Source organism: Mirounga angustirostris, unplaced genomic scaffold (genome assembly GCF_029215605.1).
Source record: "Mirounga angustirostris isolate CCGP_5_RB_7025 unplaced genomic scaffold, mMirAng1.0.hap1 SCAF_6, whole genome shotgun sequence".
Taxonomy (NCBI): Eukaryota; Metazoa; Chordata; class Mammalia; order Carnivora; family Phocidae; genus Mirounga; species Mirounga angustirostris.
Window position 1 is genome coordinate 154,718,459 of NW_026991714.1, and position 10,008 is coordinate 154,728,466.

The following is a 10,008-nucleotide window of genomic DNA, read 5'->3' on the forward strand; positions in this document are numbered from 1 at the left end:
GGCGTTGGGTGCAGATACTCTTTCTCCCGATTTCATATAGAAGCCCTCAGGTGTAGGCTCTTCCTGCCCCAACACACAGGTACAGGGCCAGGTGTGTGTGCACCCATATGTGCACACATACACACACACACCCATCCTTCCAGGTGCACACACACATACGCACACCAGGTGTGCACTTTCTACACACTCCCGGGTGTGCATCCCCCTCATTTCCTCCCCAGGTGCGTATATACTTCCACACACACACCTAGGTGTGCCCAACACACAGCAAGAGAGAAGACCCATTCTGTCTGGTGTGCCTTTTCGGGCTATGTCCCTGGGCACTTTCCTGGTCTCATCCAGGTCTCCTCCCAGAAGAATGCTCCTTCATGTTGCTCATGCCTGGGGAAGGGCACCACTTCTATCTGGTGGCCAGTGAGCTCTCTAGGGCTGAGCAAAGCGGCCAGGGGATTTGCAGAAGGGAGGGAGGCTCATCCCCAGCTTTGATGTCTGCAAGTAGACCATGCCTGAGCCAGCCTGAGGTCTTCATCTTGTGTTTTCTGAGCAGCAAAATGGCTGTTTGGGGGATGGGCAGAGCGGTCCACTCAGAGCGGCTAAGGGGCTGCGCAGTTTAGGACTTTGGTAGGACAGCCCTGGAGTTAGGTGTCTGAATGATGGGCAGATCTCGGGGAGAGGGTCGGCAAGGGCAGAGCTGGGGCAGGGGTCCCCGCTGGCGGCCCAGAGGCTGCTCCGGGCTTTCCTGCCCCTCTCGGGGGAGGGTGAGCCTCAGGACCCTCCTCTGCTCCGCCCTGGGAGTCTGGGGTGCTGGCCCGGGTTCGAGCTGTCCCCATGGACAAGAGTGCCCGACGGAGAGTCCTCCGGGCCCCAGGCCGAGGGGGCGGCCGCTCCTGCTCACCCCGGGAGGGGACCGCGCTCGTGGAGCTGCCCCCGGCGACCCTCAGCCCGGCTGGGAGCGGGCTGTTGGAGGGTGGGCTGCGCGGGCTGCTCAGAGCTGGGGGGGGGGGCACAAGCCGGGGTGCGGAGGGATGAGGACCGCCCCCCAAATTCTTGGTGAAGTGTCTGCAGGACAGGGGGTGGGGCGTCGGTCGGTGGGACCCGCTTGGACCCCCAGGCTGAGGGCACCGGGGGTTCGGGGTATTAGGGCCCGAGCGCTGGTCCAGGATCTCCTGCCCTGCGGTCTGTGCGGCCCAGTCTGGCGGCGGGGGCTGGAGACCCTCCCTGAAGGCGCGGTCCGCCTAGGCTTCCCCAGGCCCCTTGCCTCAAGAACCACCTTCCCCCGCAGGAGATGCGGGGCCTCCGCCGGGCCTCCGCCGGGCCTCCGCAGGACTTCGAGGGTCTGTGGGAAAGCGCGCCGCATCTCACTCGCTCCCGGCTGCCTCTGGACCCAGGTGGTGTTTATCCGGCTCGCTAGCGGCCTTGCCCCCCACCCTGGTCTTCTGCTCTGGGTCTGGAGGACTCTGCGAATTCTCACCTGGGCGGGACTCTCAGAACAGTTTGTGGAGGAGCGCTGCAGGGTCCCTGGAGGGAAGGTGTAAGGCCTTCCCGCTTTCTCCGCAGTGACAAATAGGTCTTTGCATGTCTCCTGCCCTCCAGGCGCCCAGGCACGGGTGAGGCCCGCCCTCAGCCCCGCCTCCAGCCTCAGGGCCCTTCCCCTGAGGTTCAGTTTATTTCTTTTCCACGCATGCCCTTTATTCATTTAGTTATAAAGTAATATGTATAACCACTCGTAAACCTACTCCTGGTGCAAGACGCAGACACTCAGCTCCTTTCCTCCTGCACCCTGTGCTCCCCTCTCTGAGGGACCACTCTCTGGAATTCCCTTGCCGCTTCATGTATTTTAATTACAGATAACAATACGGTTTAGTTTGCTTGTATTCAGACTGTAAGGAAGGGTGCTGTATGTTGTCCTTTGGGTCTTGCCTTTTCCTGTCCCTAAGATTCTTGCTCTTCTTGGCAGCTGGGCTGCATTTATTTGGCACCTGTATAATAATCTGCCCCATCTCCTCAACTCAGTGGACTCTGGCTGCTTCTGCCTGGCCCCCTTCCCTGTCTGGTGGCATGAAAACCCCCAAGGCAATAAGCCAGGAAAGTTGAAACCCCTTCCCTTTGCTTTCCATCTCTCAGGGTCACCATCTTTCCTTACCTCACGTTCAGGGTCTTGAAAACCACTTTTTTTTCCCCCCACATATTTTGTCTGTTTCCTTTCAGGTGGAACAGTAAATCCAATTTCTGTATTCCATCTTGGCTAGAAGTGGGAGTCAAAGTTCAGTCATCCCCTGCGCTTACATCTGCCTCAGTGTCCCCGAGCTCCAGTGTGTGTCTCCTCCCTTTGGCCCCCAAACCATGCATGACATCCAGAACTCCCGTCCCTTTACCTGCCCTCCAGGGACACGGTCCTGCATTGCCTCTTGTCCGACATCCGAAAACAGTTGTTAAAGACATATAGTATTTGTGTAATTATAGTATTATATATAATTATACTCATATTGTATACTTTATTTAATTTTGCCATTGTTTATGGTGGAGGGCTAGACTGATACAAGCTCATTTTTTTTGTGGCTGGAAACATCTTTATACATTCTCAAAATGAATAGTCTCTTATGTGTTGCAATATCTTCGCTCAGTTTTTAACTTATTTTTCATTTCTTTAAGATGTCTTTTGATGAACAGATGTTCTTAAATACTTTCACATGCTTTTAATTAAGGTATAATACAGCCGAATCTACTCTTTTTAGTGTATAGTTCTGCAAATTTTGGCAAATGTATATAATTATGTAACCACCACCACAATAAAAATATAGAAGGGTTCCAACCTCCAAAATTTCCTCTATGCTGTCCCTTTGTAAATAAACCGCCCCATCCCTAGTTCCTTGCAAATCTGTTTTCTGTTCCTATAATTTTGACTTTCCAGAATGTTATATAAATAGTATCAAAAGAGTGTCCTATTTGAGTCTGGCTCCCTTTACTTAGCTACTACCTTTGTGATTCAGCCACGCTGTTGCTTCAATCAGCTCTGTTTCTTTTATTGTCTGTAGTATTCCACTGTATGGAAAGACCACAGAGTATCCATTTCCCAGCTGAGGCACATTTAGGTTGTTTCCAGTTTTTGCTGATTATGAATTAAGTCACTATAAACATCTGCTTATACTTTTCTTGTGTAAGTGCGGGTTATATGGTAAGTGTATGTTTAACTTCGTAAGGAGCTGTTGTCCGAAGTGGCTATACCATTTTGCACTTGGTATTGAGTTTGGGAAACTGTTATTCTAAATAGTTTGTGGTGGTATCTCCTTGTGTTGTTGGGTTTTTAAAAAAGATGTTATTTTTAAGTAATGTCTACACCCAGCATGGGGTTCAAACTCACAATCCAGAGATCAAGAATCGCACACTCCACTGACTGAGCCAGCCGGCCGCCCCTCCTGTTGGTTTTTATTAGCATTTTCCTATTGACTAATGATGTGACTGTCTGTGTGCTTAGTACCCATTCTTTGGTGAAATGCCCATTCAAGTCTTACACCCATTTGTTTATTGAGTTGATAGTTTCTTTGCCTTTGAAGTTTGAGAATTTTAAATTCTGAATGCAGATATTCTATCAAGTATTTGATTTGTTTCACTCCCCCCCAAATCATGGCTTGTATCTTGACTCTACCAATAGTCTCTTGAAGATCAGAAGTTTTTCAGTTGATGAAATTCTGTTTATATTTTTTTTCTTTTATGGATTGTGCTTTTAATGTTGTATTGAAGAAATTTTTGCCTCATGAACATTTTCTCCGTATGTCTAAGGTTTTATACTTAGGTCACTGGTCCATTTTGAGTATGAGATACAGAGCGAAGTTCATTTTTTTTGCATATGGATAGCTGATTTTTCTGTCACTGTTTGTTGAAAATTGGATTACCTTTCATCTTTGTGAAAATCAGTCATGTGTGGGTCTCATTTCCAGATTCTCTAGTCCATTCCACTTCTATATGTCTATCTTTTCCCTAGCTTTGTGGGCCTTGCAACCAGGTAGAGGTAGTGTGGCTTCTCTGACTTTGTTCTTTTTTCTAAATAGCTTTGGCTCTTTTAGCTCCTTTTCTCTTCCCTGAATTTTAGATTCAGCTTATTGTTTTCTATAAAAATTCTGTCAGAATTTTATTGAATCTATAGGTTAGGTTGGGAGCATTAGCATCTTTACAATATTATCCAATCCATGAACATGGTATATTTCTCTATTTATTTATGTAATCTTTGATTCCTTTCATGAGTGGTTTGTAAGTTTTAGCATGTTTTGTAAATATCTTTCCCCAGCTTATAGCATCTCTTTTTCAGTTCCTTTAGGATGTCTTTTGATGAACAGTTTTCTTTTTTTTTTTTTTTAAAGATTTTTTTATTTATTTGACACAGAGAGAGAGGGGGAGAGAGGGAGAGAGCGAGCACAAGCAGGGGGTGCAGCACGCAGGGGAGAAGCAGGCTCCCCGTTGAACAAGGAGCCCGATGTGGGGCTTGATCCCAGGACCCTGGGATTATGACCTGAGCCAAAGGCAGCCGCTTAACCGACTGAGCCACCCAGGCTCCCCTGGTGAACAGTTTTCAAAATTACTTTAGAACAGTTTTAGATTTATGGAAAAGTTGCAAAGGTATTACAGACAGTTCCCATGCACCCCCTAACCAGTTTCCTCTAGTGCTAATAACTTACATTAGTAAGGTACATTTCTTGAATTAATGAACCCATACTGATATGTTCTTATTAAAATTTGTACTTTATTTGGATTTCCTTTTTTTGTAGATATTCATTTCCATTTCCTGTTTTTATTTTAATTTTTAAAAATTTTATTTAAATTCTAGTTAATTGACATATCTTACAGTATTGGTTTCAGGATTAGAATCCAGTGATTCATCACTTACATTCAACACCAGTGCTCGTCACAAGTGCCCTCCTTTTTATTTGGATTTCCTTAGTTTCCTTACTTTTTCCTTAGTTTTTATCCAATGTCCTTTTTCTATCCAATAGAGGATCCCAGATTACATTCAGTTGTCATATCTCCTTAGGCTCCTCTTGGCTGTGAGTTTCTCAAACTTTCTTTATTTTAATTTTTATTTTTTATGAACATGACAGTTTTGAAGAGTTCTGGTCATCTGTTTTGTACAATGTCCCTCAATTGGGATTTGTCTGATGTTTTTCACATGATTAGACTGGGGTAGTGGGTCTTCAGAGGAAGACCACAGACATGACTTGCCATATTCAGCACATCACATTAAGGGCACACACTATCTGCACGGATGGTCATGGTTGGTCACCTGGCTGAGGCCATGTGTCAGGTTTCTCCACTGTCAAGTTACCCACCTCCCTTCCATACTGCCCTCTTTGGAAGGAGGTTGCCGTGCACAGCCCGTATCGAAGGGGTGGGAAGTCGTGTTCTCCCTCCTTGAGAGAGGAACATGTACACAAATTGTTTGGAATTCTTCCTTATGGGACATTTGTCTATTCTTTCCATTTATTTATCCAATTGTTTGTTTGTATTGGTACAGATTCATGGATATCTATTTCATACTTTGGGTTATATTCCGGTACTACTGTGTTAATTTTTTGCTGTCCCAGCTTTGGCCAGTGAGAACACTCAGTTGTTTCCTGGGCCCCTTTGACGTACCCCACCATTGAGTTTTTTTTCTCTTTGAACACTTACTAAATTTCTGGCACTATGCGATGTTCCAGGCTCATCTTGCATATTTCTTTCCCCAGGTGTAGATTCAGCTGTTTCTCCAAGGAGACCTGGTGCTTTTTATTAGACAGTAATATTAGAAATGAACACCTGGGGACTCACTAGGTATGCTTGTTGCTCCTGGGTATTGTCACTTCTAGGCCCTCCCAGCTGACAGAGCAAAGAGGTGTATGTGTGAATATTAATCTGTGCCTGTGTACCATCTATAAACACTTATGTATGTAGCCATCTGTACCCATATTAAGTGGAACACAAGATCTTACTGACATCTCCACCTCTAATCCACCACCATGTGTGTCATTCCAGCCTCCTACCCTCGCTGGTCTGTAAATCCAACATCTGCTTACTTAACTCTTCAATTCCAGTGCACATGCGTAGTGGCAACAGGATTGTAACTTGTACTCTGTCAGGAAAATGCTTCGTCAGCTGGGGTGCAATGCTTGTGTAGTTTCTTTTGCTATTGGTCTTACAGACTCCACTCATTTCCGAGGTTATTTAGATCAGCATCTTTACACCCCACCTCTACAGTTGGATTGTTTGCCACCTTCTGCATTCCATCCCAGATCCCCGAATGTCCTAAGTGACTTTTCAAAAATTTGCATACATTAAAATTCACTTCTTGTGTGGTAAATCTCCATGGGTTTCAACAAGTATCATGTATCCATCATTACACTATCATACAGAGTAGTTTCCCTTCCCTAAAAGTCCTCTGAGCTTTACCTACTAAACACTGTCCTTTCCCTTGAACTGATCATTTTACTGTTGTCTCCATAGTTTTGACTTTTCAGAATGTCATATAATTGGAATCATACAGTATGCAGACTTTTCAGACTTTATCCATTCACCTATTAAAGGACATATTGGTTGCTTCTAGTTTTCAGTGATTATGGATAAAGCTGCTATCAACATTCATGTGCACTTTTTTTGTGTGGGCGTAAGTGTTCAAATCACTTGGGTAAATACCTAAGAGTGTGATTGTTGGGTCATATGACAAGAGTATGTTTAGCTGTTTAAGAATTTGCCAAACTATCCTCCAAAGTGGCTTTATCATTTTGCTCTCTTACTAGCAATGTTGCTCTGCATCCTTGCCAGCATTTTGCATTGTCAGGTTTTTGAATTTTAGCCATTCTTATAGGCATGCAGTAGTATCTCATTGTTTTAATTTGCAATTTTCTAGTAACATATTTTTTGACCACCTTTTCATTTCATATGCTTATTTTCCATCTGTATATGTTCTTTGGTCAGGTGTTAGAGGTGTTTTTTTTTTTTTTTTTTTTTTTGGTGGGGGAGAGACAGAAGAGAGAGAGAGCGAGCATGGAGAGGAGGGGCAGAGGGAGAGGGAGAAAGAATCTTAAGCAGGCTCCACACCCAGCGCAGAATCTGACACTGGGCTAGATCTCAAGACCCTGAGATCATGACCTGAGCCAATATCAAGAGTTAGACGCTTAGCCAACTGAGCCACCCAGGTGCCCCTTAAAGATCTTAATTTTAACAGATTTTCAGAAATTTAAAAATTTTCTTTTATGATTCACATTCTTTTTTTTTTTTTTTAAAGATTTTATTTATTTATTTGAGAGAGAGAGAATGAGAGACAGAGAGCAGGAGAGGGAGGAGGGTCAGAGGGAGAAGCAGACTCCCTGCCGAGCAGGGAGCCCAATGCGGGACTCGATCCTGTGACTCCAGGATCATGACCTGAGCCGAAGGCAGTCGCCCAACCAACTGAGCCACCCAGGTGCCCCTGATTCACATTCTTTTAAAGGAAATTCTTGACTACTCTGAGGTCAGAATAATATGCATCTGTATATTAATGGAAATGTTTTAAGATTTCCTTCTTTTTGGCATTTTTTTCGTTTTCCTTTTTTTTTAATCTAAGGTGAAATTAACACAACATAACATGAACTAGTGAGAGTGTGTAGTCCAGCGGGATTTAGTGATGTGGGCCACTGTTGTCTCTGCTGGCTTCAACATGTTCTCATCACCCCAAGAGGAAGCTCTGTGCCCCATTCTTCATTCCTCCCTCTCCAGCACTGGCAGTCACCAATTTGCCTTCTGTCTGTGAGCTATCTATCCTAGATATTTCATACAAATGGAATTATACAGTATGTAGTGTTTTATGTCTGGCTTCTTTCCTTTAGCTGTGTTTTCAAGGTTCATCCATGTTGTAGCATGGACCAGTACTTCATTCCTTTTTATGACTGGATAATATTCCATTGCAAGTATTTACCACATTTTATCTCTCCATTCATCTGTTGATGGACATTAGGGTTGTTTCTACTTTTTGGCTACTGTGAGTAGTACTGCTATGAACATTCATGTGTAAATATTTGTTTGCATATTGGTTTTCAGTTGTCTTGGATATATACCTGTGAATGGAATTGCTGGGTCATATAATAATTCTATGTTTAACTTTTTGAGGAATTGCCACAGTTTTTCACAGAGGCTGCACCATTTTACATTCCCACTAGCAGTGTACAAGGATTTCAATTTCTGTACCTTTTCACCAACATTTGTTCCATTAAAAAAATTAAAGGCATTATAGTGGGTGTGAAGTGGTATCTCAAGGTTTTGATTTGCATTTCTCTTATGACTAATGGCACTGAGCATCTTTTCATGTTCTTGTTGGCTATTTGTGTGTCTTCTTTGGAGAAATGTTTATTCAAGTTCTTTGCCCATTTTTAAGTTAGATTGTTTGTCTTTTAGTTGTTGAGATGTAAGAGTTTTTTTTTTTTAATATATTCTGGGTACTAGACCCTTACTGAACATAAGATTTGCAAATATTTTATCCCATTTTGTGAGTTATCATTTCAATTTCTCAATACTATTCTCTGATGCACAAAAGTTTTAAATTTTTATGAACTCCAATTCATCTATTCTTCCTTTTGTTGCTCTTGATGTCATATCTAAGAATCCTTTCCCAAATCCAAGGTTATAAAAATTTGCTCCTATATTTTCTTTAATGAGTTTTATAGTTTTAACTAATATAGTTTCATTGTTGATCCATTTTGAGTTAATTTTGGTATATGGTATGAGGTAGAGTTCCAACCTCATTCTTCTGCAGATGGATGTCCAGTTGTGACAGCCTATTTGTTGGAGAGACTATTCTTTCCCTATGGAATGGTCTTGGTACTTTTGTCAAAAAGTAGTTGATCATAGATATGGGCTTATTTCTTGATGCCTGAATCTATTCCATTGATCTGTATGTCTATCCTTATTGCCAGTACCACACTCTTTTGATTACTATAGCTTTATAGTAAGTTTTGAAATCAAGAGGTGTGAGTCCTACAATTTTGTTCTTTTTCAAGATTGTTTTCATTATTCTGGGCCCATTGCTAATCCATATTGATTTGAGAATCAGTTTTCTCAATTTTTCAAGAAAAGGAAAAAAGTCATTGTTATTCTTTTAAAAAATTTAAATTCAGTTAGTTCATGTATATTGTATTATTAATTTCAGGGGTAAAATTTAGTGATTCATCAGTTGTATATAACACCCAGTGCTCATCACATCAAGGGCTCTCCTTAATGTCCATCACCCAGTTACCCCATCCCTCTACCCCCCACCCCTCCCGCAACCCTCAGTTTGTTTCCTAGAGTTAAGAGTCTCTTATAGTTCGTCTCCTTCTTTATTTTCATCTTATTTTTCCTTCCCTTCCCCATGTTTATCTGTTTTGTTTCTTAAATTCCACATATGAGAAAAATCATATGGTATTTGTCTTTCTCTGACTGACTCATTTCACTTAGTGTAATACCCTCTAGTTCCATCCACATCATTGCAAATGGCAAGATTTCATTCTTTTTGATGGCTGAGCAATATTCCATTGTATACATATACACACACACACACCATGTCTTCTTTATCCATTCATCAGTCTATGGACATCTGAGCTCTTTCCATAGTTTGGCTATTGTTGATAATGCTGCTATAAACACTGGGGTGAATGTGTCCCTTTGAGTCATTATGTTTGTATCCTTTGGATAAATACCTAGTAGTGTAATTGCTGGGTTGTAGGGGAGCTCTACTTTTTAAGGAAACTCCATACTGTTTTCCAGAGTGGCTGCACCAGCTTCATTCCCACTAACAGTGTAAGAGTGTTCCCCTTTCTCTGCATCCTCACCTCTTTTGTTAATTTTGTGTTGTTAATTTTAGCCATTCTGACTGGTGTGAGGTGGTATCTCATTGTGGTTTTAGTTTGTATTTCCCTGATGCTGAGTGATGTTGAGCATTTTTTCATGTATTTCTTGGCCATTTGTATGTCTTCTTTGGAGAAATGTCTGTTCATGTCTTCTGCCCATCTCTTGACTGGATTTTTTTTG